At 39.4% G+C, this 17,685-nt stretch overlaps 1 protein-coding gene across 9 annotated transcripts in view; it reads right to left on the bottom strand.

The window, feature by feature from the left end:
- Csnk1g1 (casein kinase 1 gamma 1) overlaps positions 1-17,663 on the bottom strand; it is a 137,427-nt gene extending 119,764 nt beyond the window's left edge. For 4 of the 9 annotated variants that reach the window (XM_085689249.2, XM_048424278.3, XM_048424277.3 and 1 more), the window contains exon 1: positions 17,470-17,662. The gene's annotated coding sequence lies outside the window, so the exon portion shown is untranslated. Of the gene's footprint in view, positions 1-3,280; positions 3,416-17,469 lie in introns of all 9 variants that reach the window. The other 5 variants (XM_085689252.2, XM_048424276.3, XM_085689253.2 and 2 more) reach the window with 3 other exon arrangements.
- Between the last annotated feature and the right edge of the window lie 22 nt (positions 17,664-17,685).

The raw sequence follows: 17,685 nt of genomic DNA, 5'->3' as shown, positions 1-17,685 counted from the left end.
CTATAAAACAGCTTCAAGGTAGCATACGAAAAGGCAGAGCTATTAAATAAAACTAGCTAGACACAAAATACCCTTAACTTAATAAGAGATTTCTTCTCAGAACCACACACAGGGCTGAAGGAGTTGGGCCTTACACATTCACATTGAACTGATAACCCTGAAAAGAACTCCAATGTGCTTTACTCTGGCTTAGAAGCTAGTTTACCTTTATTCATTACAACTATAATAGGGCCAGAAACTTTTCCCTTCTTTTCTGTGATGCTATACTCAATTGTTTGTTTGTTTGTTTGTTTCTGATATAGGGTTTCTCTATATAACAGCCCTGGCTGGTCTGGAACCTACTTTGTAGATCAGGCTGGCCTCAAACTCACAAAAATACACCTGCCTCTGCCTCCCAAGTACTGGGTTCCATGACCCTCACCAAATTTCTTTATCAAAGAATTATGGTATGATGGAGGCTGTGGAAACGGCTCAGTCTATAAAGTCTTAGTGATGAAGTATGAGGGCCTGAGTTTAGTCTCAGGCATCCAAGTAAAAAGACAGGCAGAATGGCACATAAAAAATAAATTCAAGTGCTGGGGAAACAGAGGCAGATGAGATGAATCATAAATTAGGGTTGAAGGATAGCAAATTCAATTAAGTGGTAAGTCCCAGGTTCTAGAGAGAGACATTATCTATAAAACCAAGGTGGGAGAGGGGAAAGATGGCTTATCAGTTAAGAGCAGAAAACCTGAGTTCAATTACCAGCACCCACATCATGCAGCTCAGATGCCTGTAACTTCAACTATAAGGGAATCTGACATCTCAGGCCTACAAGGACACCTGCACTCATGTACACAATGCCATAAACATACATGAAATTTAAAATAAAAAAATCTGAATGTGGTGGTTCATGCCTTTAAGCCCAAGGTCTGGAGGCAGAGACAGGTGGACCTCTGTGAGTTCAATGCCAACTTGCTGTATAAAGTGAGTCCTAGAACCACAAGGCTACATTGTAGTAGCATTTCATTTGTATTTTAATAAATAAAGCTTAAGTGAAGATCAGAAAAGTAAAACAGCCACACTGACCACCCTTACTGACAAGGCAGCAATGACACACACCTTAAATCCCAGTAGCCACACTAGCCTGCCATAGAAATCAGGCGTTAGTGGTGCACGCCCTTAATCCCAGAACTAGAGAGGTTTATAAAATGGGAAGAGACAGCTCTCAGTCTCATTCTGAGGTTTCCTGGAGGCAGGATTACCATTTTTTGGACTGAGGTTGAGGTAAGAGCCAGTGGCTGACTGTTATGCTTTTCTGACCTTCAGGTTGAACCCCAATTTCTGTCTCTGAGCTTCACTACATAGTGAGACCCTATCTCAAATAAAGAAACAAAACCTTTGGGGCTAGAGAGATGACTGAGACATTAAAAGCACTAGCTGCTCTTCTAGAGGACCCAGGTTCAATTTCCAGCCCTCACATGGTACCTCACAACCCTCATTTCCAGAGGTTCTGACTATCTCTTCTAACTTTTGTGGGCATCAGGCACACATATAATACACATGCATCCATGCAGGCAAAATACACATACATATAAAATCAAATAAATAAGTCTAAAAACATTAAGGAGAAACAACCTTTTGGTGCACACCTTTAATCCCAGCACTTAGGAGACAGAGGCAAAAGGACTTCTGTGAATTCAAAGCCAGTGTGATCTATATAGTTAGATCCAGGTCAGCCAAGATTACATAGCAAAACCCTGTATAAATAACTAAAGCAAACATACTCATCTTGCAGTGGACTACAGATTAGTCCCCAGCACCCACATTGGGCAGCTTACAACCACCTGTACCACCTGCTTCAGGGGAGCCTACATTCTCTTCTGAACTCTGAGGGCATATGTGCACACAGACACACAAATAAATAAAAACAAAAAATAACTCTTGGACTGGAGACACGGGTCAGTGGTTAGGTGATGTGGGATACCCTTCTGTATGCTGTTAATATGTTTTATTACTACTGGTTAATAGAGAAGCTGATTTGGCCAATAGCCAGGCAGAATAGAGCCAGGTAGTCCAAACAGATACATAGGGAGAAGAAAGGCAGAGTCAGGGAGATGCCAGCAGCCACTGGAGAAACAAGATGTGAAGTAATGTCAAAGCCATGAGGCAATACATAGACTAATAAATAGGTTGATTTAAGATGTAAGAGCTAGTTAGTAATAAGCCTGAGTCATCGGCCAAACAGTTTGTAATTAATATTAAGCCTCAGAATGGGTACTTGGGAACTGGCAGGCAGGAGAGAAACCTCCAGTTACAGTTAAGAGCATCTGCTACTCTTGCAGTGGACGAGAGTTCAGTTCCAAGGACCTGAGTTCAGTTTCTAGCACCTATACCAGGCAGCTCATAATTGTAACTCAGCTCCAGGGGGATTCAACACCTCTGGCTTCCACATGTGTGCACACACACAAACATCCCTATACAAAATTTAAATTAATAATAATAAAAAATATGATGGAAAGCTGCTGCAAAAAGACACCCGAGGTTCACCTCTGCTTCCACATGCATCTGTGTGATACAGGCAGAATAATCAGCACATGGTAAGTTCAAAGACAGTTCAAACTACGTAAAACTCTGAAAATCATCAACAGCAACAGTAACAAAATCCCACAGACAAATGAATTCAAAGATAGTACAGGTTACCTGAAGCTCTGTCTCAAAAATAACAGCAACAGTAACAAAATTCCACAGAAAAACAAACCCACAAAATATTAAAATATCAAACTTAAAATTTCCCTATAGTAATATTAAGAAGTATTTATACCTTGTTATAAAGTTTTAAAACATTGAAGCTTTCAGCAATGGCCATGTTTTAACTTTGTAGAACCCTATAATAGTTGAAAGTCTTGAAGAGTTATTACTGTTTATGATAGTTGAATGTTACTGCTTAAAATTAAAATTATATTTTCAAAGGAACAACCCAAGAGTTCAGTGAAAATTACCGCCATAAAAAAAAAAAAGTGGTAGTGGTGGCTTATAACTTTAATCCCAGCACTCTGGAGGAAGGTAGATTTTTAAGTGTGAGGCCAGCCTGGTCTATAAAGGGAGTTCTAGGATAGTCATGGCTACACGAAGAAACCCTGTTTCAAAAAAACAAAACAAAACAACAACAAAAACAAAAACAAAAACAACAAAAAGCAAAAAAGGAAAGAAAAAACTGAGGCTTGGGAGACAAGTTAGTTAATAAAAAAATGCTTACTCTGAAAACATGAGGACTTGAGTTCAAGTCCTAAGCACCCACCTAAAAAGAGCCAGGCATGAATGACTATGCCTGTCTGAAACCCAGCGCTGCTCAACGGAGAAAGGTAGATCCTGAGAACTTCCTGGTCAGACAGCCTTGCCAGAAGAGAAAGCTTCCAGTTTAGTGAGAACCTGTCTGAAGGCAGAAGGTAGAGAACAACAGAGGAAGATACTTGATGTCTTCCTGTGTCCTCCGCATATACGGATGCAACCCCCCCCACACATATACTCACAGGCAGGCATATTCACACACACACAAATACACATTTAATTAGTGTTTTTACATACATATAATAATAAGAAAAATATACATTATGCCAAAAGTAATACTACTGTATCTTTTATACCACCTGACATTACATTAAATTCAATGTTATAAAAAATCATATATGTTGTATAAGCTACAGTTTTTGGAAAATTAAGTTCCATATGATACCCTGTTTCTAGGACTAGCCCTTTACTATTAATGACTAAATTATTGATGTGGAACATGTCATTTTTTATTGAGCACACTAGAATTATCTCAACTAGAGGTGTGAACTCTCTTTCGTTCACTCCAGTTAAAGTACAATGAAATTCTCCCACTTTTGTGACTGGTAATTCTGAAAGTGGGAGTTCCTAAAAATGTAAGGAATATACTTTGAGTGGTAAGGACTACGGAGAGTTGATGTTTGGCTCTTCCCAAATAAAAATGTATTTGATGAATCTGAATAATCCAGTATATCCTAATATACTTCAGTATGAAAAGAAAAATATTCAAGAAATCCAAAGTTGAATAGAAAGAATATCATATGAAAATGAATGGAATGTTGATGGACTAAGAACTAAAAATTCTGGATTCTAAACAGAGGTAAGCCGCTAACCCAAATCAGTATTTCTTAATCATAAACTGGCATGACTATTTAAACGTAAGTAATAAAATGCTTGAAAAACTTTTTAAAAAGTTGTTTTAAAGTAAAGTGAAAAAAATTATTGTCCTAACCTGCTCCACACACAAACACCAATGGTTCTGAAATCAGTACTGGTAAGTGTGGCAACTTAAATTGAAAGTATTAAGTAACTGCAAGGCAGTATTTCAAGGACTAAGCTCAGTTTAATCATAGCTGAGTGCATAAAGACATTTATGCTGTCGGTGCTGTCCTAACAAGAAGCTAAATTTCAAGGTATAGCACAGCCTTGCTTGTGAGAAAGCTAAAATGTCAAGATCTAAAGAAAACGGTTAACTATATAAAATACAGTAAAAGCAGATATTCTTTATTGAATGCTAGCTACACTGAGCAAATCTCACGTTTCTAGAGTAGATACTCAGCTCCTACGTTAGCAAATAAGGCTAATCAGAGCTGTTAATGGCCAGGCTAAGCACTGTGGGAATATCCTAAAACAGTCAAACCTAGCAGTTTCTCTCTGTGTCCGTCTGTTTTTCTTTTCTGTTGCGGAATATTATTTTAACTAGGTAGAGATGTGTTACATTTGTTTCTGCTGCAGAATATTACTTTAACTATGTGAAGATGTGTTATATTTATTTATGCTGAATTTAATTATGTAAAGATGTGTGAATTTGTTTCACCTTGTCTAACTAAGGCACTTGATTGGTCTAATAAAAAGCTGAACAGTACCAGTAGCTAGGCAGGAGAGGGATGTGTGGGAGGCAGAGAGAATGAGAAAAAAATCTAGGCTCCAGAGAAGAGGAGAATGATGGAGCGAGGAGCACACCTGGGGCCAGAAGTCAGTTGCCTGCCAGCCATAGAGACAGCAGGAAAGATTAGAGAGAAAGAAAAAGAGGGAGGGAAGGAGGAAGAAAGGAAAGGAGAGGGAGAAAGGTAAAAAAATCCTGAGGCAAAATGTAGATTAAAATAAGAGTTAAGATAAGGCTGAGCATTATAACTGATAATAAGTCTCCATGATTTGGGAGCTGGTTGGTGGCCCAAAAGAAAAAAGCCTGGTACACACACACTCTCTCTCTGAAAATGGGGACTTTTCCATTTTTTTCTTTTCTGTATTTAAGGAAAAATTTTCAAAATAAGAAACATTTATTAAGCTAATGGAATAGATTTCAATAGTCACATACAATAAATGACTTTGAAATATACTTTGGACGCACATTCCACAAACAATTATATAATAACTATTCGGGAGAAGGGAGTGTCCAGAAGAGATTAGAAAATATAACTGCAGGGAAAAACATTGCAAAAAGAGACAGAAACAAACAAAATAGATAAACAGAGAGAAAATAAAAGCTAAACAGAAAAAGTCCTTCCTCAAGAAACATAGTTTTGTAAAACTTCACTTCTTTGTGTGTATACATGTGGGTGCACTCATGCCACAGCACACATGTGGAGGTCAGAGAACAACTTGAAAGAATCAGTTCTCTCCTTACACTATGTGGGTCCCAGAGATTGAATTCAGGTTGCGAGTCTTGGGGCAAATACCTTTATCTATTAAGCCATCCCACTAGCCCACAATTTTTTGTCAGAGACAGGGTTTCTCTGTGTAATCCTGGCTGTCCTGAAACTCGATTTGTAGACCAGGCTGGCCTCGAACTCAGAGGTCCACCTGCCTCTGTCTCCCAAGCGCTGGGATTAAAGGCATGCTCCACCACCGCCTGGCTCACATTTTTAAAAATGTACGTGCAATGTACCCATGAGTGATGTTAGACCACAAAGCACAATATATTTTAAAATTTATTTTAAGAGACAAACCATACAAAATATCTTTTATAATCACAATAGAAAGAAATTAGACAACAATTAGCGAACAAAAAACAGAGAATTCATAAACATATAAAAGTCAAAAAGCACATTCAATACCAACAATACCAAGAAGAAATCACAAGAAGGAAACAATTGGCACTCAAGAGTCTAAGGTAAGGTGATGTCACATGACTTTAATACTAGCACTTGGAAGGAGGCAGAGACAGGCAGAACTCTGTGAGTTCAAGGCCAGCCTGGTCTACAGAGCGATTTCCAGGACAGCCAGAGATACATGTTTGAGACTTCATCTTAAGAAAAAAAAAAAAAAAGACAGAATGATTTCTCGGGACTTACACATTTTAACCACCTGGATCTATCTCCAAGCTTACTATCCCCATAGATCAGTTATCAAAGACCTACCAACTCTCAAAAATCATTTAACCCTGGAGTTTGCTTTTAAAGATTTATGTATTATGTATACAGTGTTCTATCTGTACACCAGAACAGGGTACCAGATCTCATTATAGATGGTTGTGAGCCACCATGTGGTTGCTGGAAATTGAACTCAGGACCTCTGGAAGAGCAGTCAGTGCTCTTAACCTCTAAGCCATCTCTCTAGCTCCCAACCCTTGGGTTTTTAAAGCCTAAGACAAGTAAAGAGTCCCAGGTACTAAAGGTCAACTACTCAACCATTTCAAAGACATGCATCCAAACGCTAGACAGCAAGTCTCATCCACATAAAATCAACAAATCATGAATCCATGCGAATATGGAATAAGTATATTTTGCTGACCCTGTTGACTGTTCCTCATGCCTTCATGACTAAGAGGTTAATAATTCTGTGTTAATAATTCTGTTAACTCAGTGGTGGTGGTGGTGCACACTTTTAATCCCAGCATTTGGGAGGCATAGGCAGGTGCATCTCTGTGAATCTGAGGTTAGCCAGATCTACAGAGCTAGTTCCAGGACATGCAGGGCTACACAGAGAAACCCTATCTCAAAAAAATAAAAATGTGCATTTATAATAAATTTTCAGCTGATGCTGATGCTGCTAGTTAAGACACGATAGCTACAGAGGATGGTGTCATATGCCTTTAGTCCGAGCAGTCGGGAGACAGAGATAGTGGGTCTCTTATGAGTTAGAGGCCAGTTTGGTCTGCATAGCAAGTTCCAGGCCAGCCAGGGTTACACTGCAAAACTCAGTCTGAAACAAAACAAAACAAAAATCAAACAAATATGTTCAGCTGCAAACAAAAAAGAAGGCAAATACATAAAAGCCTATAATTCCAAGAATAAATCACAGGGCAGAAATTAGAAAATTATCACTTGGGAGGTTGAAATAAAAGGAAAAGTGCAAAGCTACCAGCACCACTTTAAAGAAACAAAAACAAGGGCTGGCGAGATGGCTCAGCGGTTAAGAGCATTGCCTGCTCTTCCAAAGGTCCTGAGTTCAATTCCCAGCAACCACAAGGTGGCTCACAACCAGGTCTAATGCCCTCTTCTGGCCTGCAGGCATACATGTAGACAGAATATAGTATATATAATAAATAAATAAATAAATAAGTTTTTAAAATAATTTATTTATTTATTATGTATACAATATTCTGTGTATATGTCTGCCTGCAGGCCAGAAGAGGGCACCAGACCTCATTACAGATGGTCGTGAGATGGCTAACAGTAGTTAGCCATAGGGACCAGGCAGTGGTGGTGCATCTTTTAAAAAAAGAAGCAAAGACAAAAACCCAGACCCTAGCCACATCCTTAATCCCAGCATTCAGGAGGGAGGGGCAAAAAGCCCACTATGACGAGTTTGAGTACAGTCTAGTCAATAGAGTTCCAGGATAGCTAAGGCTACAAGAGAGAACCCCCACCTCAAACCACACTCACCCCACCGCTGGCAACAAAACAAAAAACAAAAACAAACCCAGACCCTATTCTGCCACAATATATTTACTTCTCCTTATATTAGGAATAGTTTTGGCTTTTTTTGTTGTTTGTTGTTTTGATTTTTATCAAATGTACCTTGGGATGTGCCCTATTAATAATCCTCATCTTTAGTAACTCTAATCCATTTTCCTACAAAATCAAATCATAGTTATCCTCTAAGCCCTACGGCTCTCAATACTGCCTGCCCAACTTCAAATGTTTGAAAAGCCTTGGTTTTTAAACATTTGTTTATTGGTGTGTCTGTCTGCCTATCAAGTACATGTGTGTGTGCACATGCCTCAGAGCACATGTGGAAGTCAGAGGACAATTTTGTGGAGTTGGGTCTCTCCTTTCATCTTACACGGGTTTGTGGCTAAATAGAAATCAGCAAGCACTTTTACCCTCCAAGCCATCTTACCAGATCCTGGATAGGCTTTTAACATCTGTAGATATTTCCACACTCAGGAGACTGGAGCAGAAAAAAATTGAGCTTGAGGTCAACATGAGCTACACCAAAACATGAAGAAATACAAAAATTTTGTCTCCAGAATGAATGAATGTATTTCCCCCCTGGATGAATAAGCTTCCCCTGGTGAATTTAATGAACAACCAGTGTTGAAGTTCTCTAGCCTGACTCTCCTTCCCATCAGAATTATTTTCCCTTTATATTCCTGCAGTACTCAGAGATTGTATCAAGTTTGCACTTGCTACTCTACCTTTGAAGTCTTTCTCCAACTTAATCAATAAAAGTACACACCATATCTTCAGTTTTTTATCACTACAGTACAAGGATAGTGATGAATACAGAGCAGCAACTCCAACATTAGTTCCTCATTTAGTATTGATTCAATTTAGAATTCAGAGTCTGGGACTAATATAGTAATATTTTGCTTAAGATCTAATAAATAAAGCTTGTCTGAAGATCAGAGTGCAAAGCTAGTCACACTAGTCAGCCATGCAAGCCAAGCAGTGGTGGCACACACAGCCACAGTAGTTAGCCATAGGGACCGGGCAGTGGTAGTGCATGCTTTTAATACCAGCACTAGGAAGGAAAACAAGGCAGGATGAGACAGGAACTCTCGCCCTGAAGATTTCCTAGAGGTAAAAGTTCTCTAGTGGTTGGCTGCTTTGCTTCTGTGATTTTTCAGTTTGAAACCCATTATCTATCTCTGGGTTTTTATTATTTGTGCTACAAGTTGGAGAGATGGCTCAGAGGTTAAGAGCCATGTCTTCCAAAGGTCTGAAGTACAATTCCCAGCAACCACATGGTGGCTCACAACCATCTGTAAAGACATCTGGTACCCCCTTCTGGTCTGCAGGGATACAAGCAGGCAGAACACTACACACATAATTAAATAACTCCTGAAGAAAAAAAAAAAAGAATTCAAAGCCTGAAAATATTTCTAGTATATTTAATTCAGGAAACTATATCCTCTCCTTTTTAAATATAATTATACAACAAACTCGTTTTGAGGCAGTTAACTCCTTCCTTCCCTACTAGATAAACTGGAGAGAAAATATTAATATCGATAATTAATAGTCTCCAAATGGCTTCCTAAGTTTCTTCCTTAGAGCAAATGGCTTTTCCAAATCCATTAAAGAATGTTTCAAAACAATTAAAGAATCAAAGCACACACATTTAAAGACGCTAAAGCCCTGAATAGTTGTATGATTTGTTTTCTCAACAGATGTGCATCCTTCAAGCCCTGAATTCACCAGATGCATATTAATCTCTACTTTTAATTTTTACATAACATGCCATTCTAGTTTTATAAATATACTATCATATAAAAGCAAAATTCAGGTATTGCTTTATAGCATTAATTAGTAGGTTATTCCCACTACACCAAAAATACAGTAAGATTCATTTTAATACAGCCAAATATTTGCTCACTAAATATAAGCTATGATAACTTCACCATTACTTTGGCACTTGCTGATTTCTATCTAGAATATGAAATATAATTTGCTAGAAACTAAAACTGATGTCCCAGGCCTATAATTCCAGTACTGGGGAGACAGACAGATGGACCTTTGTGTGTTCAAGGTCAGCCTGGCCTACATAATGAGACCCTGCCTCATAAAAAAAAGAAAATAAAAATAATACAACAGTTTATTAAGATATTTTAAAAAATATATGAGTGTGTGAACCACAAGCAATCCCAGTGCCCTCAGAGGTCAGAAGACAGACCTAAATATAAACAGCAAAATGAAAATGTGTAAAGATAGTCCAGGAGAAAATCTTGGGGTCAGCAATAATTTTATAGACAACACCAACAGTACTATCCATGGAGGGAAATTACTAATTAGACTTCATAACATTAAAATGGGAGGAGGGTGAAGAGAAGGGTCCCTGATTAAGAGCAGTGGCTGCTATTCCAAAGGATCTGGGTTCAGTTTCCAGCAACCACATGGTGGCTTACAACCATCTGTCATGAGACCTGGTGCTCTCTTCTGGCCTGCAAGCATGCATGTAGGCAGAACACTGCATACACAATAAATAAATAAATCTTTAAAAAGAAAAAATTAAAAGTAGGCCAGCAAGATGGTTCAGTGGGTAAAGGCACTTACTACTCAAGCCGTACATCATGAGTTCTATTTTGGGGACACAGGCAGAGGTAGGAGAGAACCAACTAACCAACTATACATAGGTGTCCTCTCTCACATGTCCACACATCATACACACACAAACTTTTCTTTTTTACATGTGTATCTGTACACCTGACTGTGCACTATGTGCAATGTCCCCAGAGGTGGAAATGGAATTATAGGCAATAGTGAGCAGCCATGTGAGTGCTAGCCCAGTAGGTGAGCCCCTGATTCAGTGAAAGACCCTGTCTCAAAAAATAAAGTGGGAAGGCTGGAGAGAGAGTTCAGTAGTTAAAGGCACTGGCTGGGTGCTTTAAAGCAGCTCTTCCAGAGGTCCTGGTTTGATTTTTACCACCCATTTGGCAGTTCACAACCAGCTATAACTCTTAGGGCTCTGAGGTGAGACATCCACATACATAAAACTAATTAAGCAATTAAAATAAAAAGAATAACTGAAGACAGCCAACATTGACCTCTGGCCTCCATATGCACATACACACGTGAGCACACATCTATCTCCCAGCACTTGAGAGATGGGAGGCAGCAAGACCAGGAGTTCAAGGAGTTCAAGGCCAGTCTATACAATGCAAGAGTTTATCAAAAAACAAAAAACAAACAAACAAGCAAAAAAAAATATGATGTTGCCCACCAGTACCAGAACTCAGGAGGCAAAGGCAGGCAAATCTGTGAGTTCTAGGCCAGGCTAGCCTATATAGTGAATTCCAAGCCAGCGCTGTAGAATGAGACCTTCTTTGTCTCACAAGTGAGGGGAGGGTGCTGTAAAGGTAGGTATTTCTACAAGCTTTCAAAACCAAACAAGGCAAAACATATCCTAAAGGAAATTATGGACTGCAGTTAACAATGTACCCAAACATTTATTGATTGTAACAAACGTACCATACTAATGTAAAATATGAAATGAATAGGTGAAACTATTTTAAAAAGGAGACATAAGTAGAACTTTCTGTACTATCTGCTCAATTTTCTGTAAGTCAAAGCAATTAAAAATATTAATAAAAAAGGAACTGGGAACACTCACAAGAAAAACACAGTAAGGCATACACAGCCATACATGGCAAATGGTACCATTGTAGACTACAGAAATTCTAGAAAAGTAAAAACAAAAAGCCAATACCCGTTCCATTTCCCTGGCATTGATCATGCCTCTGTTCATTCACATCTTCATCAGAATGACCACTGGGAAATGGATCAAAAATTCAATTGGGAAGCTAGTAGGAATCTGAAACGTAATCTGATTATCACAGACACTCAAGTACACACTGAGTGCATGCACACACCCCTTTCCTCATTGTCAATCAGAAGTATTTCATGATTTATTAAGAGGATGTAAGCATGCACGGGAAGCCCATAAAATGGTGGTTCTGTTGATCTTGTCCATATTGGGTTTCATGTTCTAAGTTGATGAGGACAACTGACCAGGTCTCTTCCTCAAGAGGGCACCAGATCTCATTACAGATGGTTGTGAGTCACCATGTGGTTGCTGGGAATTGAACTCAGAAAGGACCTTAGAAAGAACAGGCAGTGAGTGCTCTTAACAGCTGAGCCATCTCTCCAGTCCCCCAGTTGATTTACATCCTCTTCAGCATTACCAGGGCATAAATTTCATTTTTCAAATCAGCTGGGCAGTAGTGGTGCATGTCTTTAATCCCAGCACTTAGAAGGAAGAGGCAGGCAGACCTCAGTGAGTTCCAGGCCAGCCAGAGCGATAAAAAAGAGGATGTAAATCTCTGATACTTTTATTGAGAGGCCCAGAAGTCCTTTCACTGAATAAGGAGTTAGTATGTGCAGGAGAAACGGACATAGATCCAATGCTACGTCTCCTAGAAAATTTATGCAGCATTTTGATGAAGGTATCAAACTGTAGCACTCTGACTTCCCCAAGCACTAAAAGAGGTATTGTACCAAATCCTCTCTGGTGAAAAAGGCAACAGCTATTTTGTCCACCCACCTTCTCCGGCCATGCTGTAAAAGCCAAGGGAAAATCCCTTCCCAGAATGTCCACACCTCCATTGTGACAGGCAAGTAAAGAACAATTCCTATCCCTGGCACCCCAGCCCCCACACAACTTCACTGCCCACTTGAAGCTTCTGAGTGATGGACAGACTACAGTGGTGTAGAGATAGTCCATCTGTCTTCGTACCTCACCAGAACATTCCTGCTGGAGACAAAAGCGTGAATCTCTTCTGTCCAGATGGCTCTCTTCAGGCCATTTCTGGGATACCACATTAGTTCTCCTTTACAGCCTATCCAAGATGCCTGGCTCTCTCAGACCATGCTAAGTACCAACTACTGTAACCTCAGCAAGGTATGTTTTTTTCTCAGTTCTGGAAGTCCAATAACCCCTCCCTGGAGTTCATTTAGATTCAGATGTGACTAGCACTTGCCTGCCAAAATAATCCAAGTTGAAATGGGCATACATTTTGGGTGAAAACTAAGCTATAGTATAAATGGAAGGAAAAACTATTGCTACAAGGTGCTATAAAGTAGGTTTGTCACTAAATAAAAATTCTCAGCAGACTTTTGATGGTTGTGATCTATCAAGTGAATAAAGATTTTTCTAACAGTATCATTTATTCTAATACTCTTCTTTTTTTTTTAAACACAGCTTTCACCAAAATTAGACTATAGTAAGCAGGAATAAGAAAAACGATTTATCGATGCTGGGTCTGGTGGCACAGCCCTGTAATCTTAACACTTGTGAGATATCAGCAGGAGGATCAAAAACTTAGGGCCAGATGGGCTACACGGCCAGTTTGAAGCCAGCGTGGACTAATAAACAAACAAACATTTACCAAGATAATAACAAAGATACAAGAAGCTAACTCATGCAGAGATGTTAAATAATTCAACAATTACCTTTAAGCAATGCCTTCTACCGTCCTATACAGCAACATAACAATCCAAGTCATTTAGTTACACATTTGCTGAGAGGAATTGATATTATATAATCCAAATCTACTGGAGTTTTATATTTTTGAAAAATAATCTGATGAATTCAAAGCCATAAAACAAGGGAGGGGCGAGGAAAGAAGGATGTGAAACAGATGGCATCTGATTTTTCCCTTTAGTCCATCTTGAACACAATCCCAATAATGTCAAAATCCAATTTAGCTTTCTAAATAAGTAATCTATAAAACTTAAAATGGTAATTCTCAAGTAAATTCACTCTTTTTTCTTCCCAGCTTCTCAGAGATTCTATATTAGGCACGAATGGGTAGAGTTAGCTATTAAGAGAAAAACTATCATTTTACAAATTCAAGGTTCTTCCAGGAAAGTCTACTATGTATGTAAAAACACTGAAGAAGTTTTTTTTATCAAAAATTGGTCATACTGAAATCTAGCTATGGGGGCTGGAGAGATGGCTCAGTTCTTCCGGAGGACCAGAATAAATTCCCAGCACTCATATGTCAGCTAACAACGGTCTGGTCTGTAAGACCAAGATCTGGCCCCCTCACATACGCATGCAGACAAAATACCAAGGCAAATAAAATAAAAATAATCTTAAAAATTCTAGCTACATTGTCTTTTTTCTTAATATAAAGATTACTTAACTTGATAAGAAGCTAATTATTTCATTAAAATATACTGTTAGAAACAAGCTCAGGAGAGAACAGTCATGTGGATGAAGTAAAAAAGTATTTTCTGGATCTTTAAAAAAATTTTTATAGTGCATCAGTGAGAAGGTGTCAGATAACTTGGACCTGGAATTACAGACAGTTGTGAGCTGCCATGTGGGTACTGTGAATTAAAGAGCAGTCCATGCTCTTAACTGCCGAGCTATCTCTCTAGCCCCTTAAAATAACTTTTAACATTCCCACAATAACTCTTTTAATCATGATTTAACAGAACCACAATACAATTAACTACTTTGCATATTCTATGATTCTACTATATGTTGTGTACATACAAATGTATATATGTGCGTATGTTTCCCTATATATACCTCCAGTATCATGTCTAAATTTCTAAGACCATCAGAGACATGCTCAAAGGAGAGTCAGTAGTTTTAAAATTCCCTCACAAGCAAATTACATAACTGACAACTGCAAAGGTCTTTGGATTGGTCACATATTTTATGTGGAAAAGATAACCAAAGAAAGTACCTCCAACACTTTTTTGCATGTATGGAAGATAATTTAGGCAGAACTTTCATGTCAACAGTTATTATCCTATTCCTTATATGAAAATAAGTGGATTATTAACATTTTATTTAAAAGGCAGGTTAAAAAAATAGGCACTGATAAGAGCAAAGACAATGTGATCTCAACTTTAAGATTCAAAAAGTCATGAAAAATAAGAATTCAAAAAACATAGCAAAACCCTAGATTTATATTTAAGACTGCTCCCTAAAAAGGGCCATTTAAAATTTTTAATTATTTTACCAAAAATCCCCAACTATAGCAAAACATAATTTCAACTCGACTTAAAACAGAGATATTGAATATTTCTCTTGATTTTACAAAAAATGTGCAAACCTCTCTGAAAGGTCACACCTGATTGAAAACCTCGTACCTACTTTTCATGCAAAATTTTAAAGGGAGTTATTTATATTCAGCCTCTTTTGAATACAAAGTACATTTAAAATGTTTCAAATTACTAACCACAAAGAAAACCTGTTAGTTAAAAATCTGACAGAAGCTGGGTGTGGTGGTGCCTGCTTTTAGTCCCAGCGTTCAGGGAGCAGAGGCAGTTGGATCTCTGTGAGTTCCAGGTAAGCCTGGTCTTCCAAACCGACCAAAGCTACAGTAAGACCCTTTCTCAAAGAGAAAGAAAAGCCCAAGATAATAAGTTACATAGAACTATTATTTTAAATCCACAAGGCAAATAAGTATATATCAAGATTTCATTTTCTAAATTATTTCTACGTTCTGATGACTAATGATTTAAAGGGAGAAATTTATTGTATTTTCATTTATTTTACAGTTTATATGTAAGAATTCTCTAGGTGAGGTATAGTTGTAATCCCAGCTCTTAAAGGAAAAGAGTGTCTCAAGATCAAGGTCAGCCTGAGTTATATGCTAAGACTGTTTCAAAAAACAAAACAGAATTAAATTAATTTTTCCTAATACTATAAACTAAATCTAACTAAGATGACTCATGCAAGTGATGTTGACCTTAATCTTAAAATTACAACTACTTTCTATTTTATGTTCCAAGTCTAACAGCCTTTAAGAAGACATGATGTTAAAATTTAAATAAGTTACTTATAAACGTGGTTTTTTTTTTTTTTTTACTTCAATCCATATATAACTGTGGTTTATCTGAGAAATATCTATAAAATGTACTTCGGTCATTTCAAGATAAAAAACATACAGTATTTACTACATGTTTTAAGAAAATATTGAAGCTAGGCAGTGGTGGTTCACCCCTTTAATTCCAGTACTCAGGAGGAAGAGGCAGTCAGATTTCTGTGAGTTCGAGGCCAGCCTGGTCTATAAGAGCTAGTTCCAGGACAGGCTCCAAAGCCTGTCTCGGAAAAACAAACAAAACAAAAAACAAACAAACAAACAAAAACACAAAAAGAAAAAAGAAAGAAAAAGAAACCCCTCAAATTCTTGTTGCGTTCTCTTTTAACATTACCATCCAGTTCCCTTTTCAAAATCCCCTTCCACTAAGTTGGGCTACTCTAACTACGTAATGACAATCTTGAAATTCAAAGGTGTTTGTTTTAAATGGAGTTATATAAATAATCACTTCTCTTATAACACTGATTAAAATTTAACTCCTATTTGTGAAGAGACTGAAACTCTACTATAGTCTATGACTTGACCAAGGTCAACAACTCGCAAGAGGCACAGACTGATTCATTCCCAGAATTATCTTTCTCAAAGGCAACATTTCCACTTGAGTACAATTATCTCCTTAAAAGATTAAGAGGGAGCTCAACAGCGGAGAGGGACTGTCCTCTCTCCAAATGTTCACTTGTTGTTCTAAGACATATACCGCTAAACTACCTACAATTCGGTCAGCTAAACAGAAATGAAGAGAGTATTTCTGATTCGTTTAAACCACAGGTTTACTGGCAGATGAGAAAGAGGCTGGAAAATACTTGCCTCAACATGTCTCATCTAGACCTCTAGTTATATGGATTTGTGTGTGTGTGTGCGTGTGTGTGCGTGTGTGTGTGTTTTAAGCATGTACGGCTACGTTTGAATAGATGCTTTCCAGTATTGCACTTTTCCAAGAAAATTCATACCAGATTCATACATATCGGTCCGGGAGACTGCTAGAATATGCCATTCTGGCCATTTGCAAATATCCGAAATACCATCCAGGGGTAACAAACCCAGTTCCACACTCTTTTCTTTTATGATGTGATGCGTGCCCACTTGGGGTACAACCGCTCCTATAGGGCGCCGGGGCGAGGGAGCAATAAAGGAAGAAGCGGGGGAAGAGCACGGAAGTTGGGTGGAGGGAGGTCTCATTACCCACTCTTCTGCCCTAGCTCTGCCAAGGGCGGCTCCGCGATGCCCAGCAGACACGAAACCCCTACAAGTCCTCGAAGCCCGGCTTTGCCCCAGCAGAAAGGGTCCGGTACGCGGACAGTGTGAAGTATGGATGACCACAGCCTCCAAGCAAAGTCCGTACCCTGATTTCGGCCTTGAATGATGCTCCCCCTCCCTCCCCTTTCGGAGCGGGAGCGGGCACTCCAGGTGGGAAACTCCCGGTTTGCGTTGACCGAAGTCTCTGCCTCAGAAAGGCAGCCTCCTGCGACCGGGTCTAACCGGCCACCCGCAACTCTTCGCTCGCAAGGACCCTGGTCCCTCCATCCCGCCCCCGCAACCCGCCACGGACAGGCCCGTGCCCCACCCCGGATCCCGGCGTCCCCCGCCCCGCCCCGGAGAAGGGTCCCCCACCAAAGCCCCTGTCTCTCTTTCTCACACACGCACACACATACGCACACACACATACACATATCTCCTCAGATTGGTCTCCCAGACCCAGTCGAAGCCAGAGCAACTACCTGTATCGGCCGCACTCCGAGGTTCCAAGGGGGCGGGCGCGGTCCCCTCCCCGAGACGCCGAGTGATTCTCACAGCCACCCTTAAAGCGACGGCTTCGCTTTCCCAGGAGCGGGAGGGAGACGAGGAGGCGGAGGGGGGGGGGGAAAGGAGAGGAGTTGAGGGGCGGCCGGCGCCAAACCGGAAGTACTAATGATGGCCCCACCCACCTCCAGGAG

This window comes from Myodes glareolus, chromosome 4 (assembly GCF_982192425.1).
Source record: "Myodes glareolus chromosome 4, mMyoGla1.1, whole genome shotgun sequence".
NCBI lineage: Eukaryota > Metazoa > Chordata > Mammalia > Rodentia > Cricetidae > Myodes > Myodes glareolus.
This window is presented reverse-complemented; position numbering and strand designations above follow the sequence as displayed.